The sequence below is a fragment of the Boleophthalmus pectinirostris genome, unplaced genomic scaffold (assembly GCF_026225935.1).
Source record: "Boleophthalmus pectinirostris isolate CB_2022bp ecotype Guang Dong unplaced genomic scaffold, ASM2622593v1 HiC_scaffold_9, whole genome shotgun sequence".
In the NCBI taxonomy this organism is placed as follows: domain Eukaryota; kingdom Metazoa; phylum Chordata; class Actinopteri; order Gobiiformes; family Gobiidae; genus Boleophthalmus; species Boleophthalmus pectinirostris.
In genome coordinates, this window is record NW_026571541.1 from 18,321,514 (window position 1) to 18,334,438 (window position 12,925).

Below are 12,925 nucleotides of genomic sequence, written 5' to 3' on the forward strand. Positions count from 1 at the left end.
TCAGGAAAGAACCTTCAAAGTATCAATAGAATATAATAAACTCTGAAGTCTCCAGGCACTGGATTAATGGAGTCTTTACGTGTTCTGTGGAAACGCAAGGACATTATGTGTTCGATTTTTTATCTGTCAGCCTCTCACCCCTTCATTTTGGGGATTTAGGATATTATGCAGTAGTATGCACAAAAAAACGAAAAAAAAAAACAAAAAACAAAAAAAAACAACAACTTAATACTCAATGCAGATTTATACACCGCATAGGTAATAAAAACACAATACAGAATGTAATTGTAACACTAAATAAAAATAGTTCCTCAAGTTATTTCAGATTTTTTTATTAGTCCTGTTAAAGTTATTCAACTCTTCAGGAAAAGTACAACTTTGACCTATTTTGTCGATACTTTTTAAAATAAAGTACTAGTTCTAGTAGCAGATAGTGACTGGCATGTTTTTGGACAACGCTGCCTGCTTCTTACACAATACTCTGTTTCTCAAAAAAAAGAACAAGATTCCTGAGAGATTATGCTGCTATTAGAGATATTTTAGGACTGTATACGTCGTATCCTGAGACACTTCATCCAAAAAAATACTCCAATCAGAGAGTGACATACATTTGAATGCATTTGTGGAGCTTTAATGTCTTTCTTCTATCTTTTCATCTGTCTATCTAGCCACATTCCTCTAAAAGTGAGCACAATATTGAGTTAACCTAAGGTACGGAAACCTTGTAAAGTGCTCTCTTATTCTGAACATACCTGAAGAAGCAGAGACTTAAATCGATGACTATTATGCAAAGTACTAGCCCCTCTCTCTCTTTTTTTCATTATGAGCGGGTTGTTTCTGATCCAAGGCCATTGCTGACGTCAGGACTTCTGGAGGAGAACCTGAGTGCATTCCTGGGATGAGCCAGACCACTCTGCACCACGGACCATCCAGGACAACAAGCAGACCTCTCCAAGATGGCTGCCTCACCAGTCACCATGTCCATGACTGCAGCCTGGGCCATCTAGAGGGGCGAGAGATATCAAAAACGGTTAATAATGCGATGGCGGTTTTGGTAGACCTGTCACAACAATTTCTATATCGACTTATCGTTCAATGTATATTAGATGGAACAATTCATTTTAGGGGTCAGTATTTATTGTGTGTACATTTTCTTTGCTCTAGTGAGAGATTTTTTGTATTTTTTTTCTGTAATATAAGATTTGAACTGTATAAGGTTCTGCTGTTTATTTATTGTATATTTATTGCAGCATTTTGCATTTTTTTGTCTGTGGTTCATTTTACTGTCCATTCATGTTTTGTGCAAAACATGAACCTCACTTACAGATATATTTTAGCACATTTCTTGTTTACATTTCAGGATTGCTATAATATTGTCAGGCGTTAGCAACATGGATGAAAATGTATGATCTTTTTTTTTTTTTTACCCCAGATAACAATAATCACACTCACATTATATTTATAGTCCATCTTAAATGTGCAAAACTGTGCAGCTCAGGCTATAAGGTGCTGCACAAAAAGTGAATTTACTGAAAAAGTTGAGTTTCTATTTTTTTATCCACTCTTTTAGCTAATAGCTTTTGTCAATTTTCTTCTTGTAGATTACACTATCTTGCATTTTCAAATCAACAATTTCAATATGACTTAGTAGGCTTCTTGATAATGTATTACCCTCATTAAATACAAGTATTTTTTTCTCCTCAAAGTTGCTGCAGAAATGTGTGAAGTTGTGGCAGAGATGCAATGACCCTTCCGTGTGCCAGATTTGGAAAAAATAGTTAAGACTATTTATGAGATACATCTGCTGACCCAAAAAAGAAACCCAGGTACTCACATTAGTGCTCTATAAAATTTTGGCTGGAAACTTTTTAAAGAGGCTTTCAATCACTTTACACCAAGTACCATCTCAGACAATATTTAAAAATATGTGGCTAATATCAATATTTTACTTTTAAAATCCACAGCGAGCTCTACGAATGTATCTTAAGTTAAAGTAACGGTCACAAATTAACTTTTCACTTTTGTAAAAATAGTTAACAAAATTTATTTTACAAAATTATTTGTTACATTAAGTAAACATACAGGCATATAATTCTCTTCTGTTTCCATTTTGAGTCATTAGTCTGTTCAAAAAGGTCACAGAAAGGGCAAAGAATCAGTATCAATATTAGTCGATATCAATACTGGAACCAATATGTCATTCATTCCTAATTCAAATTACCACAAATATACCAAATGCCAAACTGGGGCTAAACCAGAACTAAACAATGAGAAAACTTAAAAACACACTGCACACCACCAGTTCCATTTACAACTGTTGTGTAGACATACCAGACACTTACTTATTCTTTTAAGCTGTTTTTGATGGCCAAATATCGTGCGTGAAACTAACTAATTTATGTTTAACTATTTTCTGTTTCTTGCACCTCTCTTGTTTGAATCACAGCAAGTGGGCTCTGTTTAGTTTTTACAGTTTTACTCTCCTATTGTAACAGCGCTGCAGACCTCTTGAACATGTTCCATATGGCTTTAGGGAGTGCTTAACTTTAATTGTGCTCATTATAAGACCTGTAAATACACCAGTAAATACCTCCTGAAGGCCCCTTTGACGAGAGACCTTCAGATCACTTCAGTACAGTGGTGAAATGCTGGACAAACTTAAAGGTGCACTGTGTAACTTTTCTGGTGGGGGGTCTGTCACCTGCTTGTCACCATGTAGATGTTTGGGCTAGAATTTTATACAGTATTATACAGTATTAAACATTAGAGCTATCGAGCATGAATAGAATAAAAACATTTTATTAGTAAAACTACCTTAAAAACATACATTTTTACTATCAGCAAGGTCACCTTTACCTAGATGTAACCTATAACTTGGTTTGGTATCTTCACATAGGGATTGACCTGTTCATGTTTAATGCCATATTGTAAAACATTCTGGACAAAGCAATAACATCTTCATGGAGACAAGTACATGGCAGACCCTGTTCCAAAAAAAGTGACACAGTGTACCTTTAAATTATAGTAAATAATCTGAATCCACATAATAAAGGTAGAAGTCTTTAGTGTGTGTCAAGTTAGAAAGCATTTGAATCCAATTGAGTCCAAGTACTGTTTGTGTACAGATTTAGAGGGATAGCAATAGTAAATAATATCTGTCTTAATATGAGAATGCAAAGCTGTTTCATCAAGGAACCATCTTCCTATTCACACTGAAAATCTACACAAAAATACACTCTGCAGACACCAAGGACAAGCAAGATGCTTTGAATATCTGATGAAATGCTTTTACTAAAGGGTCCAAGGACTCAGTTCAAAGGTTACGCTAGACTGTCTAAAAGTGAGAATAATTTATAGTTCTATTCAATTCAATTATGTTTTTATAGCTCAAAATAATAACAGCAGTCCAGTTGCCTCTAAGGAATTCTCTAAGTTAGCAATGTGTCTCTTTACTCTTTCAGTTCCATACTACAAAATGCCCAATAAAGGCTATATACAAAAAATCCTAGAAAATGAACATGAATGTAGTGTACGTGTTTGAGTGTTGGTGGTGGTCGGAAGGGCTGATGGCACAGCTTTGCAGCCTCGCCTCAGTCTAAACCAGGGCAGCTGTGGCTACAATAGCATCTTAGCAGCGAGTGTGGAATGAAAAATAATACGCTGAAATGTGTCTCTGAGTGTCCAAAAAAGCACTATATAAATCCATCAGTAAAGAGACAGTGAAAGCATTAGGACCTTAATGAAACTTTTTTCATTAAGGGCCATAAATCAAAACACAGACAAAGAGGAGGACTGAAGGAGGGCTATAGATGGTCAGTACAGAGAATAATTCAAATACATTCTTTTATAAGAAAGTATTTGACATGCATGTTTGGATCCTCAATACTGAATACTGAATACTGGCTTTGTCAAGGTACATTTTCAGAAACTTGGGCCATATCAACTGAAGGCCAAGACAAAATTGGTCTGAAGGGCGCATTTGGCTACTGGGCCATAGTTTGGACATGGATAGGTATGTGGTATCTGGCATAGGAGCATCCAAACCACCAGTTGGTCATGGTCACTGTGGTTGTAGTAAGACCTCAGTGAGTGAATGTTAAACCAGAGCAGCTCGTTTGCAGGTTGGGGCCCCACGTGCTTCTCTCTGACACAGGACTACTGGAAAATGTCATAGGTGTCACCAGCTTTTTACTGTCACCACTGTCAGCTCTGCCGCTCCATAACTTCCCACAAATGAAATGGAAATATTTCGCCGTGAAAGAATGGAAAAAATCTGCTCCTGATGCTCGGGAATCACTAGCTTTAAGAAATCCCTTGTGTACGCTCCCATATATTGGTCCTTTTTGCCTGATATAAATTTCAACCTTGTCTTGAAATAAAACTGTCACAATGTCTAACGAAGGAAAAAGTGAAGGCATGCTTTTAACTGTCTGGAGCACGTGCCGAGTGTCACAAATCTGTCTGGAGAAATGGTCTGACCTGTTGGCAGACCAGTGCGCTTGTAACCAGGTGGTATCACTCAACGCTCTCCTAGCATGTAAACACGTCTCCCAAAATGAATGAAACAACCGTGCCAAGAAAGTAAGAAAACTAGGCCCCAGGCAGGATAAGCTCCACCAGACAGCACCTTGAAGACGTCTGCGGAGATTATAGGGAGAAGACTCAAGCTCTTGGTTTGACGTCAAAAAGCCCATTACAAACAGATAGTGTCCTTAGCGACGGCAGGAAAACAATCGATACAAATGTGATCTTGAGGGCCTGGGCCAAAGCAAGGGAGATTTTTCACCCTATTTTTTTTTTTTGCTACAAGAATAACACATTCCTGGAAGTCATTGGGAATAGTTGGGGGGTGAGTCATCAATTTCTGCCCTTAACCTCCACCAACACATTGCTGATCAGAGAAAAATGCTAACAGCTTATTTTAAGAGGGTATGTTATTTCCCTGAGTAACTTTTAAACAAACCAGTACTTCTTATCCAATCTTAAAGAACCTATATTATGCAAATTTGACTCTTGTGAGCTTTAAGCCATGTTATAATGTTGTTACCTCATAAAAACATACCTAGAATTGTGGTTTGTTTCATTCACACATGTTTGAGTAATCCTCCAAAGCTCAAAATGCTTTCTTCCACCCTGAGATGTCATGAAGCGGTAGTTTTCAAGTTAACAGCTACCTTTGACCTTTTGTTCAGTATTGGCAGTTCTAGAGCTGAAACCATCCAAATGATTCTAGTGAAGATGTACAGAGTTTAAAACACAGTGGAGTACTTCCTGTATATGACATCACAAAGTGGAACAGAGTTTTTTCAGTTCAAGAAAAGAAATCAGATATATATACTTCAGCCGGATCCCTAACGAAATTCGTATTTCAAGCAGCATACAATATATAATACATCAATTTATATAAATTCATCAAATTATAGTGAAGCGTTGAATGGCCCTATGGCATGTAGAACAAACAACTTCCAGAGTCAGTGGCACATACAACAGTCTGTCCCCAAAGATGCTCTCCTGTCCGATGATGGTACTGTGCAGGGGGTGCTGGGTCTTATCCAGGATGGACAGGAGCTTGTTTAGGGCCCTTCTCTCAGCCACAGATGTGAATGAGTCAAGCTCTGCACCCACTACAGATCCTGCCTTGCATTAGCTTATCCAACCACACACAACACTGTTATGAAAAAGTCACAAAAGAAAATTTCAACTAGATTAAAGTTTTTGGAATGAATATGTTTTGGCACTCATCCAAGAGGCTTCTTATGTGTATGTTATGAAAAAGAGAATTTATGTTTCAAAGGGCTGAAATCATCTGGTTGCCTTGTTGATTAATGATGTTAGTCAACAAAACTGAGTCATTATTTCATAGGCATTTTAAGTATTTATATGGACCACAGCAAAATTGAAAAGACATGGAATGAGTAAGCAAGAGATCTGGGAGTGTAATATGAGATTGTTATTTCTTTTGAGCTGCTTGGTGGTTTTCTGTGTAATTGTTGTTTTTTACATGTACACCAATGAAATTGTGGTCTAGTGAATGCATGTTTGACTGACTTTATGGTCCTAGGCAAGACACTTATGACTCACTTGTAGATGCACCGATCCAGCTTTTTTAGCTCCAATACCAATGTCAGTACTGTGACTTTAAGGATCCCCGATATCAACAGGTACCAGTGCAAAGGCTGCTCCAAATGTGTTACGTAGCTGTTATTTATTTATTTATTTTTGTGATCAACTTTTTTTTTTTATTGAAATGTTGCACAATCACATTGACTCTACATTCATGAGTTCTAAAATGAGTACAGCTTGCTTTATATACATACATAGTCAGAAATACAGCAATCCAATTATTTGTTTTTTCAAATACAAAAAGAAAGAAAAAGCTAACAAACAAACAAACAAAACAAAAAACAAACAAACAAACAAACAAACAAAAAAAGAACAACCTCCCACCCCGGTCCACAGCCTCACCCAAGCAAAGGTCTGCTACAAAGTTGTTGGAGATGCTTAATGAAAACATGCCATAAGGTAATTGTGTCACTCTTGGCCCTATGCACTCTGGCTATGGAGAGTTCTAGTTGGGCTATATCCAGATACATTAAAGACCAAGCATGAATAGATAAACAGTGTGGTGGCTTCCAGCGTGTGGCCACCATTTTCTTAGCTGCCGTTAGGCCTGACAACAAAATCCTTCGCTTGGCCACTTTAAGTTTGACTTGTGAGAGGTTATTTAATATCAACACATCCGGTGAACAAGGTATTAGTACATCAAATAGGGAAGAGAGTTTACATGAAACCTGCCTCCAGAAATCCCGCACGGGTGGACATTCTCAAAACATATGTTTAAATGTGCCAATGTGATTTAAAGAGCATAATTTACATAAAGGATCTGTAATCCTCTTCATAACATAAAATGTTTTGGGAGTTAAATATAACCAATGTGCAAAATTATAATGGATTTTTTGGTGATCAGGATTCCTGGAGGACAGGCTAATGCTCTCCCACACCTCGTCCCAGTCCAGAACAGGGCTACCATCCCAGAAATCAGCCTTCCACAAGGAGTCCAATGCCAGAGGTTGAAAAGAACTAGTAAGTAAAAGTTTAAACAGCCTTGAGACATGCCCCCCCCCCAATTTAGACACCTTTAACAACAGTTTCTTAACAGGAAGCTCAGACAGAGGACTCTCCAGCGGGGCTCCAAGCTCCTTAAGCACAGATCGCAATTGTAGATAGAAGTAAAAAGTTACCCATGATAAATCATATTTAGCACACAAATCCATGAATGACAGCAATCCGTTATCCTCAAAGAGATCACCAAGGACAGAGATGCCCTTCTCCTCCCAAGCTGCAAACTGCATTGGTCTTTTCCCTATTTGCAGTCTTTTGTTGCCAAACAGTGGGATTCCAACAACTTCCCTGCTTTCTCCCACACATTAATTAAGCATGTTATATTGGCACCGTACACACTTGAATGAATGGGACGTGTATATAATTCAGAAATTGCCTGAGAGGATGAGGACTGACCAAGCTTCCCTCTATCTCCCGCCACGATACTTGTGAATCAGAACTAAACCAAACAACCAGCGGTCTAAGTGTAAAAGCCCAGTTATAAAGTTCAAAGTTAGGGAGTGAAAGACCTCCCGCCTCTCGGTCACGTTGCATTGTATGTAGTTTGATTCGTGATTGTTTACCACTCCATATATATTTGTTAACCGCTGACTGTAGCCTACTCCAATATTGACGTGGGGGAGAGAGAGGTATCATTGAGCTAATAAAATTCACCCTGGGCAGTATATTCATCTTAATCACCGATACCCGACCACGAAGTGAATTCTTAAGTTTAGACCACCTCTCTAAATCAGAAATTACCTTTGTCAAAGTCTTATCGTAATTTAGTTTAACTATGTCCAAAATTGATTAACAAATCTCTATGCCCAAGTATGTAAACTGCTTAACTACAGGGACGAGGCTGGGGAGCCTCGGCCCATGCAAGCCCTGATTCAACGGTAGTAGAGCAGATTTCTGCCAATTTATTTTAAACCCTGATATTTTACCATAGTGCTCAAAAACTGCAAAAATACTGGACATACAGCTGTTAGGGTCGATAATATAGAGAAGAATATCATCTGCATACAGAGAAATTAGATGTTGGGTACCTTTAACAGAGATTGGGGAAAACAAATTGGAAGAACGAATGGTTTGTGCGAGAGGCTCCAGCGACAGGGCAAAGAGCAAGGGGCTCAACGGACAACCCTGCCTGGATCCCCTCGTTACAGGAAATGGAAGTGAACACATTTTACCAGTTATTACTGCTGCAGATGGACCAGAATAGGGGACCTTAATCATATTACTAAAGGCTGAGCCAAAACCCAAATGTTTAAGTAGGGACCAGAGGAAGGGCCACTCCAAACGATCAAAGGTTTTCATTGCATCTAGGGACAGTACAGCAGCGGGCGACTCCCCCTCTTTCACATTGTCAATCACATGTAACAACCTTCGAACATTGTCAGAAGCCAGTCTTGCAGTCACAAAACCAGTCTGATCATAATGCACCTGTTTAGTAATGAATCTCTGCAGACGTATTGCTAATACTTTAGAATAAATTTTGATATCTGCATTTAACAACGAAATTGGCCTGTAACTGGAACATTCCATTGGATCCTTGCCTTTTTTAAGGAGCAACGAAATCAAGGCAGAATTCACATCCCGATGAAAGGCTCCCGTCCTAATTGAGAACTGAATCATCTTTAATAACAAGGGCCCTAACAGAGGCCAAAAAGTACTGTACACTTCTGGTGGTATACCATCGGGCCCAGGAGACTTGCCTTTATTCATCATCTTTAATGCTCTCTCACATTCTGGCAATGTTATGGCATGCTCCAGCTCAGCAGACTCGTTGTCAGAAAGACATGGCAGTTTGATTGAGCAGAGAAAGCGATCACATTCTGATGGACTAAAAAGATTTTCTGAGCTATATAATGAGTGATAAAAGGATGCAAAAATGGAGTTCACCATTTTCAAATCAGTTTCGATATTTCCCTCGTCAGTTCTGACACAGAAAATATCAGAAATATGCTCATCCAATTTAAGTCTTAATGCCAACTGGTGGCTTGGTCTAGCCGATTGAAAATAGTATGTTTGTCTCGTCCTATGCATTATAAATTCAGAACGACGCTTTAGAATCATATTGATTTCTTTTTGGACAAGCTCCTTTTGAAGGCGCACTTTGTCACTATATTTTACTTGCAGAGAAGCGTCTAATGTGGCACATTGCTGCTCCAATGCAATTAGCTTTTCTGTACGTTATTTGTTCCTAGAAGATGAATATACAGTCCCTGACAAAAGTCTTGTTGCTTATCCATTTTGTAGAAACAAAAGCTTATAACTTGACTTTAAATTAATCGATTGGTTTTAGAAATGTCTCATATGAAAGCTAAAACCCTCCCAAATTATGCTCAATAAACTAAAATAAATTTGCTTCACTGAAAAAAGATTGATCATTTAATGAACACAGAAAGGTCAGATTTTGGCAAGACAAAAGTTTTGTCGCCTACAGAAAATTGAACAAATAATTTACTTCAAATACAAAAATATGTTGCATAACGTCAGTGAATGAAGTGGTGCTGTGAGATCCATATTTAATATCTTGTATGACTTCCATGAGCTTGAAGGACTGCATCCATGCGGTTCCACAATGATTCATACAATTTGTTGATGAAGTCATCAGGAATAGCAAAGAAAGCGTCTTACATGCCTCCCAGAGTTCATCAAGATTCTTTGGTTTTGCCTTCCATGCTTCCTCTTTCATTCTACCCCAGACATGCTCAATGATGTTCATGTCTGGTGACTGGGCTGGCCAGTCCTGGAGCACCTTGATCTTCTTCACCTTGAGAAACTTTGATGTCGAGATAGAATTATGCGATGGAGCACCATCCTGCTGCAAAATTTGACCCCTTTTATGGTTGGGAATGTAAGAGGAGCTAATACTTCTTGATATTTTAGGTTATTGATATTTGCCTTCCACCCTGCAAATGTCTCGCACACTCCCATAATGGATGTAACCCCAGACCATGATTTTTCCGCCACCAAACTTAACTGTTTTCTGGGTGAATCTTGGATCCATGCGGGCTCCAGTAGGTCTCCTGCAATATTTGTGGCAGCTGTGATGTAATTCAACTGAGGGTTCATCTGAGAAATCCACCGTCTGCCACTTTTCCAGTGTCCATCCTTTTAACAGGCTGTGGGCCTTGGCAAATGCCACACAGTTTTTTAATTGCCTTTTGTTTAGTGCTGGTTTCTGTGCACTGATTCGACCATGGAGGCCATTTCGAGACAGAATTCTACAAACTGTTGTGGTTGACACAGGGACCTGAGGTGACCAGGCCTGGTGGAGTCTGCTGCAGTGGAAAAGGGGCTGGCCGTGGATTTTCGAATCAACAAACGGTCCTCCCGAGCAGTTGTCTTGCGGGGTCTGCCGGACCTGGGCTTGTCAAAAACATCTCCAGTCATTTCAGATTTTTTTCTTATTCTTTGTACTTGATGCTGAGACACATTGAAGGTGTCAGCCACCTCAGCAGTGGATCTGGTCTTCAGCCTCTTGATAATGAATGCTTTGGTCTCAGGGTGGATCTTAGGCATGTTGTCAGAGGTCAAGTTGCAGTTGATGTGAAGGTCTGGTGTGCTGGGGTTCTTTTTATACACACCCACTAATTGACTGATCAGTAACTGACCACAGGTGAGGCTGTAATCTAGGATTGGGTGCATCATATGACAAGGCGACAAGACTTTTGTCTTGCCAAAATCTGACCTTTCTGTGTTCATTAAATGATCAATCTTTTTTCAGTGAAGCAAATTTTTTTTTAGTATATTGAGCATAATTTGGGAGGGTTTTAGCTTTCATATGAGACATTTCTAAAACCAATCGATTAATTTAAAGTCAAGTTATAAGCTTTTGTTTCTACAAAATGGATAAGCGACAAGACTTTTGTCAGGGACTGTAGAGTAGCATTAGATCTTATAAAACCTTTAACTGCTTCCCACATAATTCTAGGGTCAGCTACTGATCCTTCATTCCATTCCAAAAATTCTTTAAATTGTAATTCAAATTGCTTTTTGTAATTTTCATCCTGTAACAGTGATATATTAAATCTCCATCTTAGTGCTTTGTCTACTGTTGAATTTAAGTTGGCAGAACAATAGATTGGTTTGTGATCTGACCATGCAACTGGTATATAATCAACACTATGTATTTTAGAGAATAATCTGTTGGATACAAACAAAAAATCGATTCTTGAGAAAGATTTGTGCCTACCTGAGAAAAAGGAGTAATTTTTCCAGGAAGGATGCATACTTCGCCAAACATCAACCATACCCGTATCCCCAGTCCACTGCCGCAAAGCCCGGGAAGACAACAGTTGGTCCCTTGTCTCCGATCCCCCAGAGCGGTCCATATTATTGTCCCAAACAGCATTAAAATCAGCTCCTAGAATAACCTGATACTCCATCAAATCAATCACACACTGTGTCAATACTGAATAAAAATTTTGATCATATACATTTGGAGCATATGCAGATATCACTGCTACCCGTCGCCCATCCAAAGATATTTTAGCTATAGCAATTCTACCTTCCCCATCCACCCACGTATCAATCAAATTAAATTTCAAATTTCGTTTACACACTACCACAACCCCTTTTGATTTTGTGGAAGCTGACGAATAGGCAATAGTATGATAAAATTTATTAGCAAAACAACATATATCTGTTCTCAGCAAATGTGTCTCTTGAAGCATGGCAAAGTCAATCTTTTTTTTCCGTAAAAAGTCTAACACTATAGTTCTCTTATATGGGATGTTTAGACCCCTGGCATTAATTGAAATAAAATTAAGGGGCGCCATCATTAATTCTTGTTGAACATAACCACAGAGTGTCTCCTAAATACAGATTGGCTTTGGACCACCCCCACCCCACCAAAATATCCCCAAAACACCCCCCAAAACATAATACAATAACACTTAACTGAAACTTGGTGACGTGAAAGTAACCAGTACATTCCATCATCACCTATTAACGCTATTAGAACGAAAGAGAGAAACTGGGTGTAAAAATCCAAGCCACCCCACCACCGTAACATTGAACATGGCAATTACTGTCAGAATCCAAGTAAACCAAAGCCTCAGCTCACTGCCCTCTTAGTAACCATACAGTGCTAAATGAAAAATGAAAATATTACAAAGAAATACCATCTTATAAATGTAGTATAAATGTCTTACTCCGTTAAGTTCAGAGGTACTTTATGCGCTGTAAGGCCTTCTTTGGGTCATCAAAGCGGAGTCTGGTTCCATCCGGAGACGTGAAAGGCAGCACAGCCGGGTACTCCATGCCGAACGGTATCCTCGCTTGATGGAGCATGCGCTTACAGTCCTGAAATGCCTGCCGACGAACCTGCGTTGCCTTAGAGAAATCTTGATAGAAGCTGATCTTATGGTCTTGCCAGCGCACGTCTCCGATCTCCCTCGCAAGTCTCCGCACCCGTTCCTTCACTGGAAATCTCAAAAAGTGCACCAAGATGGGCCTTGGAGGAGCTCCGGGTTTTATCGGTGTCCTCGTTCTGTGCTCTTTCTATCTCCAGGCCCCCTTCAAAATCACACTCCAGAATCTCTGGAATCACTTTTTGTAAGAAGGATATTGCATCTTTATCCTCAGCTTTCTCTGGAAAACCATAAATACGCAGGTTTAATCGCCTTTCTCTGTCTTCTAATTCGGCGAGTTTTACCCGCAGAATCGTAACATCTTCCACCGTGGCAGACGGAGAATCACAGCGCTGCCGTTCAGCCTCCGTCAGCGAGTCCAGGCGGGACTCAGCACTGTTTACTCGCGACAGCAAGTCCGTCATTTTCTCTTCAAATGCAGAGACGGCTCTGTTTGTCTC